This window comes from Mobula hypostoma, chromosome 21, assembly GCF_963921235.1.
Source record: "Mobula hypostoma chromosome 21, sMobHyp1.1, whole genome shotgun sequence".
NCBI lineage: Eukaryota > Metazoa > Chordata > Chondrichthyes > Myliobatiformes > Myliobatidae > Mobula > Mobula hypostoma.
Genome location: NC_086117.1, coordinates 3043448 through 3061406, shown reverse-complemented (window position 1 = coordinate 3061406; position 17959 = coordinate 3043448). Strand labels below are relative to the sequence as shown.

At 43.3% G+C, this 17959-nt stretch overlaps 1 protein-coding gene across 4 annotated transcripts in view; it reads left to right on the top strand.

Moving 5' to 3' along the window:
* The first annotated feature begins 223 nt into the window (after window positions 1-223).
* The window catches only part of LOC134360101 (proteinase-activated receptor 2-like), a 52979-nt gene continuing 35243 nt past the window's right edge, over window positions 224-17959 (top strand). For 2 of the 4 annotated variants that reach the window (XM_063074182.1, XM_063074180.1), the window contains exons 1-2: window positions 224-329; window positions 17427-17519. The gene's annotated coding sequence lies outside the window, so the exon portion shown is untranslated. Of the gene's footprint in view, window positions 330-668; window positions 794-17426; window positions 17520-17959 lie in introns of those variants that run through there. The other 2 variants (XM_063074183.1, XM_063074181.1) reach the window with 1 other exon arrangement.

The following is a 17959-nucleotide window of genomic DNA, read 5'->3' as shown; positions in this document are numbered from 1 at the left end:
GCCGTTGATACTTTGGGAATTCTCATTGCCTCCGGAGTACTGGATGGGGATTTCTGCCCAGATCCCCGGGCTCAGGACCCCAATTAGCAAAACAAAAGTTGTGGGGTGAACTATGATTTGAGCTGTCAAACTTTATAAATATGAAAGGATGAGATTGGTGGGTCGTTTGAAACCAAGAGGAAACAGCAACCGGAAACATTTCAAAACGAGTTCAGTTTCAGTGAGAGAGTTATCCCCAGTGAAGATTTTCAACCTTCCACCAGCAGCTTGGACAGGACAATAGAAACCATCGGAATCCAATATCCTCTCCGTAAAACGTTTGGTGGAAGGTGAGTGCGAATCTCTGTTCTCCTGATTCAACGTCCCAGAATCAATTGTTTCTGGGAATGTGCAAGAACCTGGTTATCTTATTAGATGAGCATCTGCAAAAGTCTAACAGTATAATAAATTTATTTATGTGCACTGGAATATCTCTGTAAAATAAAAGATAAATCTGCAGATAGAAAGGCAAATATTTTTGTATATTTGGAGTATCTAACCTAGTGACATTTGACTACATTGGTTGCCATTGCTGGCACAGACTGCCTTTTTCCAACTGTTTCTTCAAAGCTTAACCACAACGTGAGCAGCTCAGACAGAAACGGTTCACCCATTTAACTTATGCCAATCAGTCTTTAAGCCTCTCAGTCTTCAATAGTTATCTAGCTAAATATAGCAAGCGTTTCTACCTCCTGCACCCTGTAAGACTGAGCGACGTTCTCCTCGAAATCTAAGTGACAAGGTACAGTGGTTGGTGAGTCGCTTTGTAGCATAAACAAATTCCCTGTGCAATAATTGTTTTACATGTACACCACGAGACCTTTAAAATTCTGAAAATGCAAACAGAAGTTTAATATCTAGTGCAGAATTGACTTTTAGTGGTGTACTGTCAGATATTTTTAATATTATTTTAATCTTATTTAAACACAAGAAATTCTGCAGATGCTGGAAACCCAGAATAAACAGCCAACGTTTCAGGCTGAGACCCTTCATCAGGACTTCATTACCATAGGCTGTATTTTTCTCCCTATTTAGTTCTTACAAATGAAATGTTCCACCAAAATTCAGTCAGAATTTAATATGATATAGGCTGTTAAATCTATAGGGAAGACAGAAAGTGTCAGCTAAACCCTGTTGGGTAAGAATATTCTTTGGACAGATGGAAAGAGTGTTTGCGTTTTCTTGATGTTTCAACTGATATCGTGAAATGTGTAGAGAGGCTGTACTTGACCAGTTGTAGTCATGGTTGCTCTCTGTTGCTGGTGGGTGGGCACTACCATATGGGTTTGACATTTGACTTGATTACGACTGGTTCACTGTTAAACTGTTCGATTAGGAGATTTATAGATTTTTTTCTTTTCAGTGAATTTCTGTTAACAGCACTCAAATTCTAGGCAACACTGAAGTTATTGGCAACATGGAAAGAAGTACTAAACTTTTAATTGTAAGGCTGTAACTCAAAGTCAAAATAAATCTATTATCAAAATAAGCATATCTCTCGCTCTCCCTCTCGCTATCTATCTCTCCCTCCCTCTCTCTCTATTCTCTCTCCCTCTCTGTCTCTCTCTCTCTCTCTATATATATATATTTATCTATTTATGTATTTCAACATTCAAAGTGTTGTGTGTTCAGAGATGCTCTTCTGCAGATCACATGGTTATTTGAGTTACTGTCACCTTCCTGTCAGCTTGAACCAGTCTGGCCATTCTCCTCTGACCTCTCTCATTCACACCCACAGAACTGCTGCTCATTGCATATTTTTTGTTTGTCACTCCGTTCTCTGTAAACTCTAGAGACTGTTGTGCATGGAAGTCCCAGGAGATCAGTGGTTTCTGAGATACTCAAACCACCCTGTCTGGCACCAACAATCATTCCATGATTAAAGTTGTTAGATCACATTTCTTCCCCATTCTGGTGTTTGGTCTGAACAACAACTGAACCTCTTGCTCGTGTCTGCATGTTTTTTATGTATTGAGTTTCTGCCACACGATTGACTGATTAGATATTTGCATTAACGAGCAGGTGTACCTAATGGAGTGGCCACTGAATGTGTGTGACAAACAGATAAATAAAACAGGGTTATGGTTTCTTTGCGGCCATGCTACTGAGTTAAATTTGAGGGCTGTTTTAATGAGTCAGAGGCAGATGTTCCAAATTCATCCAGCCCACCAGTGTTTGTCAGGGAAGGAAGGAAAACTGTCATTCTTACTTGGTCTGGCCAACATCCAACTCTAGCACACAGCAACGCGGTTGACACTTAGTAAATGCAGATGCTGCGATCTTCCTTTCGTTGCTGCAACATGGTTGACTCTTAACTGTCCTCAGAAGTCAAAGATTGAGGATGGTCTTTATTCCCCAGATACATTTCCATGCATTAGGAATTTGCTGTGGTGTTGTTGGTCAGGGTGCAGTTTGTATCAAAAACAACATTCAACCATTATAAAGAATAAAGTTAGAGGGTAAAGTACAGATATGGAATAAAATTCAAAGTCAAATTAAATTAATTATCTAAGTACACACAGGTTGACAACTGATCTTTCGGCACTCTTGGTTCCTGAGTCTTGCCAGATTAACGATTTTGTTGGATTACAAGAGGTCATGAAATAATAAAGGCAAAAATGGACTGCAGAAGCTTAAAAGGGATTATTAATTAAACAAAAATTCAATGCAAATGTATTAATTACTGTGCTTACAAAGAACATTGCTTTCTTGTTGTCTTTTTAAACATTTCATCCAGGCGAAGTTGTCCCATGTGTTTTGATCTCTCCCCGTGTAATTTTTCTTGCATCAAATAAAAACTCATTAGCTCTTGTTCAATCATAAAGATACGTTTCTCTAACCGTTTGATTAATTCCCCCAACAACTCAATTAACTTGCCAACAGTAAACCTTTCAGTTTTATTTGTTTCATCATCATGGCTGCCACCTTCACTTTTATGATCGCGGCCTGTAATTTCCCTGTCCGTTAGGTGATGCACAACACGTGCCTCATTATCGACAATCACCTCCTCATGGAAGATTTCTTTTCATTAAGACTGTTTGCTATAGCTTTGAAAGCACTTTTTGGCATACGCAGGCAAATCATGGATAACTACTTTCTCCTTTGTACACGAAATCCTGTAAAATCATGGTCCAGCTTTTCTTCAGGCACAGTATCAAACATCAAGGCACTTATCTTAGAAGCCATGGCTAGGGTTAAGTTTATGTAAGTAAGCACAAAATATTGGGACTAGCACCAACAACGGCAATGTAAATAATTAAAAGTGTGCTTTTGTCAAAATGAGTCTCGTCAGAGATGGCGCTGTGCGTGCTTCACACTGTTGCATCTGGTGGCCACCCAGTAAACTAGGTCTCGTAATATCATCCAAATTAAACGAGGTGCCGAACCATCAGTTTCTGGAAAATCGTTGGTCAACCTGTATATGTCACCATATACGACCCTGGGGTTCATTTTGTGCATGTTTACATAATATAGCGGCACGTATTTACAATGTAAACTACATTGTAAAAAATGGTTTAAACTGTCTGACCCAGTATCTGAAATCTCGGCAAGTTACGTTCGGAATTGGTGTGGAAGCGAACAGAAGGATCTGGGGGTTGTTGTGGAAACGGGCTGAAGGGTTATTCTGAGAGGCAGTGTCAAGTTAAGGATCAACTTCCAACTTGCAACGAAACACAACAACATTCAACAATTACAATGATATGATTTGGCACGGTAGTGTAGTGGTTAGCACAACACTTTACAGTACATTCGACATGGATTCAATTCCCACCACTTCCTGCAAGGAGTTTGCATGTGTCCCCCGTGACAGCGCGTTTCCTCCGCGTGCTCTGGTTACTCCTCACAGTCCAAAGACGTACAAGCTGTTCAAAAGACATCAATCTATCTTCTTTAAATAAATCCAAAAAAGAATTAATACCTTTATTTTTCCAAAGTAAAAAAATCGGATCACTCAAAGAAGGCTTAAAAACGTAATTAGTTGATAAATATTCTGTTTCATACTCACATTTTTTACAACACCTTCAAGTTAGCCATTTTTTACAAAAATATTTAAGTAATTTTCCTTACATATTAGATGCTGACCTGTTAGATACTATTATGAATATGAACCCTTTGATGAAGGGTTCTACTGGAAAAAATTATAATTTACTATTACAATGGGATAAGCATCCTTTATTTAAGATTAAACAAGATTGGGGAAAGAAAATCAATTTGACTTTCATGACGGAGGATTGGACGTGGATTCTGAAGCTGGTTAACTCTTCTTCGATCTGTGCTAGTCATTCACTGATTCAATTTTAAGTTGTACATCATTACCATTTGACAAAGGAGAGATTGTCTGAAATATTCCCTAATGTTGATAGTTATTGTGATAGATGTAAAACGGAGACAGCTACACTGACACATGTTTTGGTCTTGTTCTATACTGGAACAGTTCTGGAAGTCAGTTTTTTCAACAATTTCTAAAGCACTTAAAATTAATTTACAACCTAATAAATTAACTGTGCTTTTTGGAATAATTCCTCAAAGTATTCATGGTATTTCTGTGTCTGAGCAACATGTCATTTCATTTGTTACATTGATAGCTAGGAGGGCCATTTTGTTGAACTGGAAGGATACATCGGCTCCACTTTGTCACAATGGTTCTCTCAAGTGATGCTATGTCTTAGTTTGGAGAAAATTAGAAGATGAAGCTTTGAACCTATATTTGATTTTGAGAAAAGATGGGGTTCATTTGCTCATTATTTTCATTTGAGTTAATTGATAGATTTCCTCCATGATCTAATTGTAAATTTTTGGTACATATGTTTCTTGCTGGTGGTTTGATGTTTACTTTTAGAAGCTTTTTGTATGACGCATGGCTCCGGGGTTGAACACCTAACGGGATTTTTCCCCCGCTTTTTCTGCTTAGTAGGGTTTTTTTAAATTATCACCAAAAATTTTTCAATCTTTAAAATAATGTTTTATTTTCTTGAGACATTGTAAGTGTTGCTTACTTTGATGTACTCGTGTTAATTTTGAATAATAATAATAATAAAAAGATTTGAAAAGAAAGGCGTACAAGTTGGTAGGGTAATTTGACATAGAAAATTGTCCCATGATTAGGCTGGCATTAAATTGGGGGATTGCTGGGGAGTGTGGCTCGAGGGGCTGGTAGGGGTGACTCCACACTCTAATAATTACATAAGGTTAGCAATAAATGGAATGAAATATGCATAAATACCAGCTATTTACAAGGTAAACAGCATTATAAACAGTGCTTTAAAGTGTTCACAGTGCAGTGCAGTGACAGGGGCAATAGATAGAGGAGGGTGGTGGGGAGGCTAACTGGAATGGTTGATCAAGTTGACTGCCTGGGGGAAGAAACATTTAAGATTGTAAATGAGTCGGCAGGCATCTCAATTCATGTACAAGTTCAGGGTTTGTGTAATCCCCTCTGACCTTGCTAGCCACTTCACGCCAGGAGGTGCAGAGGAGACTTGGTCCAGAAATAGAACAGCTTTCAGGCAGCAGAATACGAGTCTCTGAGGGAGGAGGTAGACCGCTGCAGGGGTTGCTGTATCGAGATGGAGAGTTGGCTGAGCGTGGCAAACAGATGGTCAATAGCTTCCTGCTGCTTCAGGATCGCGTGCTCCTGTCGACGGACAACTTCCTTCATGCCAGCATACTCTGCTGGGTCACCTATCCTCTCAGGAAGTGTGGAGGAGACTTGACTCTAAATATCATTTAACAGTAAATGATATTTTACGAATAAACTGCAAAATAACACGCCATAGGGCCACAAAACAAGAGAGAACAGATACTTAACACAAGATAACTGAAGGCCAGGAGCAGCTGGTTAATAAGACAATAAGACGATAAGATATAGGAGCAGAAGTAGGCCATTCAGCCCATTGAGTCTGCTCCACCATTCAGTCATGGGTTGATCCAATTCTTCCAGTCATCCCCACTCCCCTGCCTTCACCCCATTCCCTTTGATGCCTTGGCAAATCAAGAACCTATCTATCTCTGCCTTATATGCACCCGACGACTTGGCCTCCACAGCTGCTCGTTGCAACAAATTCCACAGATTTACCATGCTCTGACAAAGTAATTTCTCCGCACCTCTGTCCTAAATGGACGTCCTTCAATCCTGAAGTTGTGCCCTCTTGTCCTAGAATCCCCTACCATGGGAAATAACTTTGCCATATCTAAGCTGTTCAGGCATTTTAACATTCAGATTGTTTCTACGAGATCCCCCCTCATTCTCCTGAACTCCAGGGAATACAGCCCAAGAGCTGCCAGACGTTCCTCATACGGTAACCCTTTCATTCCTGGAATCATTATCGTGAATCTTCTCTGAACCCTCTCCAATGTCAGTATATCCTTTCTAAAATAAGGAGCCCAGAGCTACACACAGTGGTCCAAGTGTGGTCTCACGAGTGCCTTATAGAGCCTGGTTGAGGCTGGCTGATCCAACAAGTGAACAAGGACTGTGGGTGAGAGCTGGCTGGAGACTGGGAGGTGCCTGCCTGTGCAGACCTGACACATCCCATTCTGTGGGGAGACTGGCAGGTCTGATGCTTGTGTGGCTGCTCGTCTCCCCACTCCGTCTCCCCGCACCGTCTCCCCACTCCGTCTCCCAGCACGGTCTCCCCACTCCGTCTCCCCGCACCATCTCCCCGCTCCGTCTCCCCGCACCGTCTCCCCGCTCCGTCTCCCAGCATGGTCTCCCCACTCCGTCTCCCCGCTCCGTCTCCCCGCTCTGTCCATCTCCCTGCACGTTGCAGGCGCTGTTTGCCAGTGAGAACCCACCCACCATCAGCTCCTGACTGATGTTAAATGTGCCCATGGTTTTAAAAGAGAGTTGGATAGATTCAACAGCATTACTGTGGGTTTCCTGCCCCTTTTTTCCAGCACACTATCACTGCTTTTCTTTTAGCATTTCAGACGAGACTTTGATGGAATCAAGGCCCCCAATTTCCTTTCCCCACCTCAATGCAAACTAATCAAATCACCATCAGACACACCTTTTCTTTTGCTCGAAGATGCTTCTGAGGCGAAAGGCTTTGGGTTATTATTGTGAGTTCTGTGGCTGCTGATGTGGCGATAACTCAAAAGGCAGGAAGTAGATAACAGCACAATGGACACACCAGTACTGGAATGGGGTCACACAGCTTGAGCTTTCATTTTAAACTTGCAGGAAAAGAAAATGAGATTTGCGTAATTACAGACTTGCAAATTTATTATGCTTGCATTCTTTAAAGAGATGAGTTCTATTTGTCATCAGAACATTGAAACGTACAGTGAAATGTGTCAGTTGTGTCAACAACCAACACAGTCCGAGAATGTGCTGGGGCAGCCTGCGAGTGCTCCCACATTTCCATGCCCATTACTTACGAATCAAAGACATACCTAACCTGTTCCTCTTTGGAATTTGGGAGGAAACCAGAGCACACGGAGGAAACCACACCATTTTGGAGAGAACATAGATAGTGGCAGGAATTGAATGCCGATTGCTGGTGCTATGATAGCATTACACCAGCCACTAGGCTACCAGGCAATGGTCCTGCCATGATTTCTTTGTGACTCAGAGGAATTTGCCATTCGCCAAAGCATTGGCACACAATGCTTTGGCGAATGGCAGTTTCCTCTGAGTCACAAAGTTGTAGTTTCCAGTCCCACATGAATGGCAGATATCTAGGCTGATGCACCAGAACTGAGCAGAGAGAGCTCAAATGTCAAAGTTCAAAGTACATTTATTATCAAAACATATATAAAGCAGGCATCTGTTGGTCTTGTGAGACCATGGATCTGTGCCTGGAAAGTTTCCACTCTCCAGGGCGCAGGCCTGGGCAAGGTTGTATGGAAGACCAGCAGTTGCCCGTGTTGCAAGTCTCCCCTCTCCACGCCACCGATGTTGTCCAAGGGAAGGGCATTAGGACCCATACAGCTTGGCACCAGTGTCGTCGCGGAGCAGTGTGTGATTAAGTGCTTTGCTCAAGGACACAACACGTTCCCTCGGCTGGGGCTCGAACTCATGACCTTCAGGTTGCTAGTCCAATGCCTTAACCACTTGGCCACGTGCCCACCATAAACAACCCAGAGATTCATTTTCTTGTGGGCATTAACAATAAATACAAGAAACATAGTAGAATCACAATAGAAAGACCGCACCCAACATGATGGACAAACAACCAATTTGCTAAAGACAACAAACTGCACAAATACAGAAAAATGAAAAAGAAATAATATTAATTATAACAATAAATTAGCAATAAGTATTGAGAATATGAGATGAAAAATCCATGAGTTGTGGGAGCAGTTCAGTGAAGAGGTGAGTGAAGTTGAGTGAAGTTATCCCCTCTGGTTGAAGAACATGGTGGTTGAAGGGTAATAACTGTTCCTGAACCTGGTGGTGTGGGTGTGTGTGGCTCAGCAACAAGCTTTCTGCAGAAACCTAACGCCATGGCTGCCTGATCTCCAGACAGTATTGTGAAGAAGTCCTCCTGACATTTATCCCTGAATGAGCATCCTGGAGCGTGACCCCAGCTGCAGCGTGTCAGCGCCTTCACCGGAAGGATGTCCGTGACTCACGAAGGCAGTCTACATCACTTTCTCAAAGGCACTACCAATGGGTAATCACTGCCGAGCTCGCCAGCCCCACCGAGAACACTGAAATGAATACAAGCCAGGGTAGACAATCACTTCCGTATTGGTGTTTGTGGGGGCTGTCTGTGTTGGAACAATTGGTAAACTGGTTTACCAGCAAACACTTTCATCATTGATGTTTAAACCTATAGTGAGCAAACTTGCACTAGGCCAGGCACTTTGAGTCATGCATTTGCCTTCAGTTACTGTATTTTCCATTTACCTTAACGTTGGTCTGGAAAGCTTATGACTTTCTTTAAATCTTTAATGTAGACTTGCCCACAGCACACTGATCTGTTCCAAGAGTCAAATGAATTTGTTTTTAAATATAAACTCAAACTTGAGAATGGCCTTTAATTATTGGAGCCAAGATACTCATGTTATGTTGGCACCAGAGGCATGGAGACCCTTGCGGGCTACGCCCAGCACATCCTCGGACATTGACGCTTACGACATACTTCATGGTATTTTTCAATGTTTTAATGTACATTTGACAAATAAAATTAATCGTATCTTATCATTGTTATATGTATGCAGCTACAGTGAAAAACTTTGTTTTGCGTGCCATGCATAGAGATTAGGGATATATCTCTACCAAAGGAGCTGTTACCATGGAAACATTGGATTGTGTAGAGGGAAAGAGAGTTTGAAAGAAGCGAGTGGGGGCAGACAGCACATCTTGTACACCACAGTTCCCAAGGAGACATTGGATTGCGCAGAGTTAGGCACTTGGTAAGGACGAAGAAAAATAAGTGAGGTTTAAGTGGAGCGAGCATTGTGGGAGTGGGCCAGTGTTAGAGTGCGGAGTTGAGGCTTTGGTGAGGAGAGGTGTAGCCCGTAGGTATTCTTTCTTTCTTATTGCACAGTTGGAGCAGTTGGGATACCAGAGAGAATAGTGGAATTGTCATCTCGTGGGATGTGTCAAGTGCTCCAATGGTCCCGAGGAGAGTGCATCCAGATGCAGTTTCTAACGCTCTGCGTTAAGGAGTTGGAAATGGAACTGAATGAACTCTAGATCATTCGAGAGAGGATATACTGGGAGGCAGTTACACCCAAGGTGCAGGACACAGGAAACTGGGTGAGGGTCAGGAAGTAGAAAGGGGTTAAGGAGCCAGTGCAGAGTACCCCTGTGGCCATCCCCCTCAACAACAGGCATATCACTTTGGATACTGTTGGGGAGGGAGGATGACCTAACAGAGGAAAGTCACAGTGGATGGGTCTCTGGCACTGAGTCTGACTCTGTGACTCAGGAAGGAAAGGGGGAGAAGAGGCGGGCTGTGGTGATAGGGGAACAGAAAGGAGGCTCTGTGGGCGAGAATGAGATTCGCAGAAGTTTGTTGCCCCCTGGGTGCCAGGGTCCGGGATATCTCGGATCGAGTCCTCAGCATTCTTAAGTGGGAGAGAGATCAGACAGAGCTTGCTGTCCACTTTGGTAGGACAAGTGACACGGTCCTGCAAAGTGAGCTCAAGGAGTTAGCTGCTAAATTAAAGGACAGCACCTCCAGGGGTGTGATGTCAGGATTGCCACATGCTAGTGAGGCCAGAAATAGGAAGATTATACAGTTTAACATGTGGTTAAGGAGTTGATGCAAAAGGGGTGGGGGGGGGGGCTTCAGATGTTTGGATCGTTGGACTCTCTTCCAGAGAAGGTGAGACCTGTACAGAAGGGACAATTTACACCTGAACTGGAGGGGGACTAATAACCCAGCAGGAATGTTTGCTAGTTCTGCATGGGGGCGGGGGAGGGGGGGATTAAACTAGAGTTGCTGGGGGATAGGAACCAGAGCACTTGAACAGATGGTGGAGGGGTTGTCAAGCCTTACCTACAAAGTCAAAAGGTTGAGTATTGAGGGAGTAATGTTTTGAGCTGTGTATATTTCAAAGTAAGGAGTATTGTAGAAAAGATGGATGAGTTTAAGGCATGGATCAGCATGTCGAATTATGACATTGTCACCGTTAGTGAAACTTGGTTGCAGGAGAAACAGGCCTGGCAGCTCAGTGTTCTGGGGTTCTGTCGTTTTGGATATGATAGAGTGGGAGGGATTGGAATGAAGATGAAAACTGTAGTGAGTTATCCTCCACTCAGTGCATCTTCCTGCTGAACTTGCTCTTCTGAATTGTTTTCTGAGAAAATTGACATTCTTTGCTTTGCAACCAACTGCTTCCTGGCACAGGCTGGTTAAGATGACTATTAGAGCTTTTGTAAACCAACAAACAATGAGAAGACTTGTATTAACCATTTCTATTCCGTGGGTGTGAGTGAACCTGTAATCAGCACTAAAACAAGAGGAAATCTGCAGATGCTGGAAATCTGAAATGCATCTTGTGTGTGTTACGGTGATCACCACTACATGCTTGATGTTATCAGTCCAATCAGTCGGTTCTGAGTAATCTTACTAATGTTCAGAGTACTGCAATTAATATATAACCATAGCGATGGTCTCCATCTCAGGGAGTCCAATACCTTTGGCATTACAGTCGTGAGCAGTTACTCTCCACGTTATCCAAATATCACAGCAGCAAGGCGGATAGCACGATATCATTACAGCTGGGGGCGTCGGAAAGCTGCCAACATGGCACGTCCACGATGTTCAGCAGAACAACACAACAACAGGAGCAAAATGAGCCCCTTTCCACCCTCCCAGCCACAAACACAAACACAGTCCTCTAATCCCAGGACAGACCACCTCTGGGATTAAAAAGAAACTGTTTTTGGTCTTATTTAAATGCCCCATGCAATACAATCGACACGACCATGTAAACTGAGTGGTTTAGATAGGTAGATAGATTAGATTAGATTAGATTCAACTTTATTGTCATTCTGCCGAGTACAGATACAAAGCCAATGAAATGCATTTAACATCTAACCAGAAATGCAAAGAATAGTGTTATTTACAAAATAACTGCAAATAAAAAAGTGCTACAGCACACAAATATAAAAGTACTGAGACAGTACAATATAGTGCAATACTGCTTAGCGCTGTGATGAGAGGTTCAGCAGGGTCACAGCCTCAGGGACGAAGCTCTTCCTGTGCCTGCTGGTGTGGGAGCGGAGGCTCCTGTAGCGCCTACCGGATGGGAGGAGAGTAAAAAGTCCATGGATAGGGTGAGATGCATCCCTGATAATGCTTTTCACCCTGCCCAGGCAGCGTTTATGGTAGATGTTCTCAATGGTGGGCAATTGGGTGCCGATAATCCACTGGGCAGTTTTCACCACACGCTGGAGTGCTTTGCGGTCTGATACGGGACAATTGCCATACCACACTGAGATGCAGTTGGTGAGTATGCTCTCAATGGTACAGCAGTAAAAGTCCATCAGTATACCTGGGACAGAGGTGAGCTTTCTTGATGCTCCGCAGGAAATAAAGGTGCTGTTGCACCTTTTTGATCAGGATGGAGGAGTTCAGGGACCAGGTGAGATCCTCGGAAATGTGGACACCAAGGAATTTGAAGCTTGATACACACTCCACTACAGTTCCGTTGATGTAGATGGGGACGTGAGTGTGACTCCTGGCATGCCTGAAGTTCACAATGATCTCCTTGGTCTTCTGAGTGTTAAGGGCCAGGTTGTTGTCGGCACACCACATGACCAGGTGCTGGACCTCATCCCTGTAGGCCGTTTCGTCATCCCCTCTGATCAGACCAACCACCGTGGTGTTGTCTGTGAACTTGATTATGGAGTTAGAACCGTGTACAGGAACACAGTCATAGGTGAAAAGGGAGTACAGAAGAGGGCTCAGCACACAGCCTTGAGGCACGCTGGTGTTCAGGGTGAGAGTGGAGGAGGAGAGGTTGTCTAACTTAACTGATTTGGGTCTGTTAGTCAGAAAGTCCAAGGTCCAATTGCAGAGGGATGAGCTGATACCAAGCTGGGGAAGTTTGGTGATCAGCTTGGAGGGGATCACAGTATTGAATGCCGAACTAAAGTCAATGAACAGCATTCTGACGTAAGAGTTGGGGCAGTCCAGGTGGGTCAGGGCAGAGTGAAGTGCCGTGGAGATGGCGTCCTCCGTTGACCTGTTGGTGCAATAGGCAAATTGATGGGGGTCCAGGGTAGTGGGCAGACAGGATTTCAGATGTGATAGAACCAGTCTCTCAAAGCACTTTGCAATGATGGGGGTGAGTGCAACTGGGCGGAAGTCATTCAGGCCCGTGGCAGTGGAATGCTTTGGCACTGGCACGATGGTGGCGATCTTTACTGATCCCAAAGGACATCACAGTAGCATTAGGAGTGCACAGATATAAATATTAGAAGAGAAATAGAAAGAATAAAAAGTAAGTTACCATAAACCATGTAACAGGAAGAGGTCATCACTTCACCAGCTCTGGACTGACTCATTATAGAGGGTAAGAAAGACCTCGTATAGCACCTTTGGAGCTGCACAGTTGTCTTAGTCTGTTACTAAAAGTGCTCCTCTGTTCAGCCAAGGTGACGTGCAGAGGGTGAGAAACATTGTCCAGAATTGCCAGGATTTTCCGTAGGGTCCTTTGTTCTACCACAGCCTCCAGTGTGTCCAGTTTGACCCCTGTAACAGAGCCAGCCTTTCTAATCAGTTATTGAGCCTGTTGGCATCACTTGTATTGATGCCATTGCCCCAACACACCACTGCATAGAAGATTGTACTGGCGACAACAGACTGATAGAACGTGTGAAGGAGAGGGCTGCAAACTCCAAAGGACCTCAGTCTCCTCAGGAAGTAGGGGAGACTCTGACCCTTCTTGTACAGAGCCTTCGTGTTGGTGCTCCACTCAAGTCTGTCATCCAGGTGCACCCCCAGGTAGTTGTAGGTCCTCACCACATCCACATCCTCACCATCAACAGTAACAGGGAGCATAGCAGGCTTAGTTTTCCTAAAGTCCATCACCATCTCCTTTGTCTTACTGATGTTGAGCTGCAGATGATTCAGCCTGCACCATTTGACCAGGTCCTCCACCAGGGCCCAGTATTCATCCTCCCTTTATACACCCAACTACTATTGAGTCACCAGAGAACTTACTGGTCTGCCTTCTTAGTTACCTTTTAAAAAAACTAGTCGAGTGAGTGAAACTAAACTCCCCCCACAGAAAGCCATGATGATTATCCGTGACCAGCCTCTGCCTCTGCAAATGAGCACCAAATCTATCCCTTAGAATGCTCTCCGTTTGTACTGTATCCCTACCCCTGATGTAAAGTTCACCAGCCGGTAGTCACCTGGCCTGTTCCTGCTGCCTTTTTTAAATAAAGGAACAACATTACCGATTCTCCAGTCTTCTGCTACTCACAGATAGAAAATATAACATCGAACAGTACAGGCCCTTCGGCCCACAATGTTGTGCTGACCTCTTAACCTACTCCAAGATCAATCTAACCCTCCCCTCCTACATTTTTCTATCATCCATGTGTCTATCTAAGAGTTTTCTAAATCCCCCTAATATATCTGCTTTTATCACCACACCAGGGAGGGTGTTCCACACACTCATCACTCTGTGTAAAAAGCCTATCTTTGACATTCCCCTATACATTTCTCCCATTCCTCCAATCACTTTACAATTATGCCCCCTGATATCAGCCATTTCCACCTTCACCCCTGGCTGTGCGCTCTTATCAATGCCTTTGTCACCTTGACACCTCTCATCCTCCTTCAGCTCACCTATCATCATAGGGCACGCTCTCTGATCCGGGCAGCAGCCTGGTACATCTCCTCCGCACCCCCACAATCAGACTCACCTTTATTGTCACTGAAATATGTTAGGTATTCTGTTATTTTGTGGCAGCAGTGCAGTGTATAAAAATTATTATTAGTTTAAAATAAATATATAAATAGATAGCCGGATAGATGGAGAGCTAGATAGTGTCAAAAGAGGAATAGTGACGTAGTGTTCATAGGTTCATTGACTGTTCACAAATAAGATGGCGGAGGGGAAGAAGCTGTTCCTGAATGATTGAGTGTGGGTCTTCAGGCTCCTGTCCCTCCTCCTTGGCGGTGGTAATAGTGAGACCTCACAGGAGGTACTGGAGGAGGCCAGGTGGCTGCTCTTCACAGTTACACCATTGCCTTTACGGGTGCTCTGGGGTAACAGGACACTGTTAAAAATGCTGAGGTTCCACGAGGCTTTCTTTTAATTCCTCTGTTTTCTCCTTATATCCTCTGCTGATAGTGACTGTAGCTGACAGACTTCTCACTATCTGCTAATTTTATGAATGCAGCCCAGGCTGAAGTTGAATTGGAAGAGGTTGGCAGAGTTGAGGTCTGGTTTCAGTCTCCTGGTCTGATTAACAGCGGTATGTCCGGACAGCCTAAGGAAAGAGAACTGCCCAAGGTTCAAGGTGGGCTTCCAATCTGCCACCTGCTTTTCTGTATTTCTGTCCAACACCTGTCTCTCCCTTGTTGAGACACTTAAAGTGTATTCAATGGGATGGTAGTGAAAAGGCTAGCTTAACAATTTGCAGTGCCAGTGTTGGGAGTTCAACTCCCACTGCTGTCTGTAAGGAGTTTGTACGCTCCCCCCATGACTGTGTGGGTTTCCTCAGGGTGCATGGTTTCCTCCCACATCCCAAAGACATCCAGGTTGGGGTTAGTGAGTTGTGGGCATGCTAAGTTGATGCTGGAAGCATGGCAACACTTGTGGGCTGCCTCCAGCATATCCTTGGACAGTGTTGGTCGTTAACACGAACGGCGCACTTGACTGTCTGTTTTGATGTTTCCACGTACGTGTGACATTAAATCTCATCTCTTTAAAGTATGTGGGTATAATAAATTCTAAAGTCTGTAATTCCCTGGATCTCATTTTGTTTCTCCTGCATCCTTTAAGTTTAAAATAAGAGCTTGGGATTTTTAAACAAACTTCCAATGTGAACCATGCTTGAATTTTGCCTTTCAATAATCTTTGCAAGCAATTCAGCCAAGACCTTCTGGAAACCTGAGAACAATATTCCCTCACTACCAAAGGTCCCTGAACCAGCATGGATAAGTTCACTCACCTCGACATTAATTGATTCCACAACTTACCGACTCACTCTCAAAGACTCTATAACTCAACTTCTCATTATTTTTAGTTGCCCAATCTCAAGTTCAAGTTGAACCTTATTGCCGTCTGTCTGCACATATATACAACCGAACGAAACCCCAGGGAAGAGGTTTTTACCCAGTCTGGCAGTTCTAGTCCTGATGCTCCAGGACCTCCTTACTGACGCTAGAGGGTCAAAGGGATTGTGGAATGGGTGGTTCAGATGCTCAACAATGCTTCAGGTACAATTCTGCAACTGTAATGCAATTTGTCTTTTTTTCCACAATGGTTGTTTGTCAGTCTTTGTTTTATTTCATAAATTCTATTGTAATAAGCAGCATGGCCAACTGCTGGTCTTCCATACAACCTTGCCCAGGCCTGCGCCCTGGAAACCTTCCAAGGCGCAAATCCATGGTCTCATGAGACTAACGGATGCCTATAATAATTGTAATTCATTATTTTCCTGTAAATGCCTGAAAGAAAATGAATCTCAAGGTGGTGCATGGTGATATATACTTATTTTGATAATAAATTTTACTTTGACTTTGAGGGAGCAGAAACAGCTTAGAAGAGTTGAGTTGATGAATCAAATCTCATTTCTTCACCCTCAGCAAAAATACAGCCCAGCCTCAGCTCAGTGGAGAGGACAAGCCCGGACTGTGAAAGGTTAAGCAGTAAAGTTTCAAATAATATCCACAAAACTGAAAACATTTAAATGTGGTATTATGAAATAGATTTACGGGCCTCCCCAGGTTATGAATGGTATGACTTGCCCAACTTTATGCAAATCTTCCCAAGCATTTTTACACAAGTAATGATGATAATATATCATTTAATAGTGTCTGTTACTATTGATGCAACATATCAATTAAGGGTTAATCATTGGAATGGAAGAATTAATGCAAATGTGTGTAGAAGTGATATGAAATGTGAGTTATGGAGAGTGAATGTTTAACTACAGACAGTTAACAGACAGTTTCAGGAACAGAACCGGGGACTGCGGTACAGTACTTGCTGCCTGTTTCATTTTAAGTCTTTAGTTTAGATGGTGAAATGTTCAAATTGTTGCATTAAAATATTGGTGAATGAATGTTTTTCAGAGAATATTTTGAATGAATCATTAGGAGATTCTGATGTGATGTGAGTGTGAGTGAGTGAGTGTATGTGTGAGTGAGTGTGAGTATGTGTGTGTGAGAGTGAGTGTGTATGTTTGTGAGTGTGGAGAGTGTGAGTATGTGTGTGAGTGAGTGAGTGTGAGTGAGAGTGTATGTGTGTGAGTATGAGTGTGTGTGTATGTGAGAGTGTGAGTGTGTGTGTGAGGGTGTATGTTTGTGAGTGTGGAGAGTGTGAGTATGTGTGTGAGTGAGTGTGAGTGAGAGTGTATGTGTGTGAGTATGAGTGTGTGTGTATGTGAGAGTGTGAGTGTGTGTACGTGTGTGAGTGTGTGAGTGAGGGTGTGTGAATGGGTGTATGTGTATTTCATCTCTAACATACTGGAACAAAACTGCATTATTTGATATTGTTAAGCAGCACAGATGATACTTCAGTTATCTTTTGGTATGACAGTTTTGTTTTGACCTCATTTCTTGTGCAACACTCTTCAAAGACTTCCTGTGATAGACAAAGATCCTAACACGACTTGCGATTGAAGTGTTTTGATTCTTTCTGTTCCTTTCAAGAGCCATTTGCTTTTCCTCCCGCAGCAAGCCTTACTTTGCTTGACAGACCAGAATCATAACTTATCAAGACAAGCTCTTTTCTACCCACAGACTCTCACCTCCCGATCATCAGCGCAGTGATGGGCTGTTTCCTCGATGAGCTCTGTAATTGGAAATTGGTACATTATTGCCACATGTCCTAAGGTATGGTGAAAAAACTGTATTTTGCATGCCTTCTTTACAGATCATTTCATTATAACAGTGCATTGAGGTGGAACAAGATAAAACAGTAACTGAATCAAGTGTTACACTTACAGGGAGAGTGCAAACCAGGTAGATTGTGAGGTCAAGAATACATCTTATCGTGCGAGGGGACTATAGTCTTATAACAGTGGAGTTGAAGCTGTCCTTAAGCCTCAAGAACATTAAGGATCCAGAGTGATAATTATTTTGTTCTCCTTTATAGTTATGTACTGGAAATGGCATTAAACAATCTTGAATCTTGGTGTATGTGCTTTCAGGCTTTTGTATCTTCTGCCCAAAAGGAGACAGGAGGAGAGAGAATGTCTGGGGTGGGTGGGGTCTGTGATTACGCTGGCTGTTTAACTGAGGCACTGGGAAGTGTAGGCAGAGTCCATGGAGGT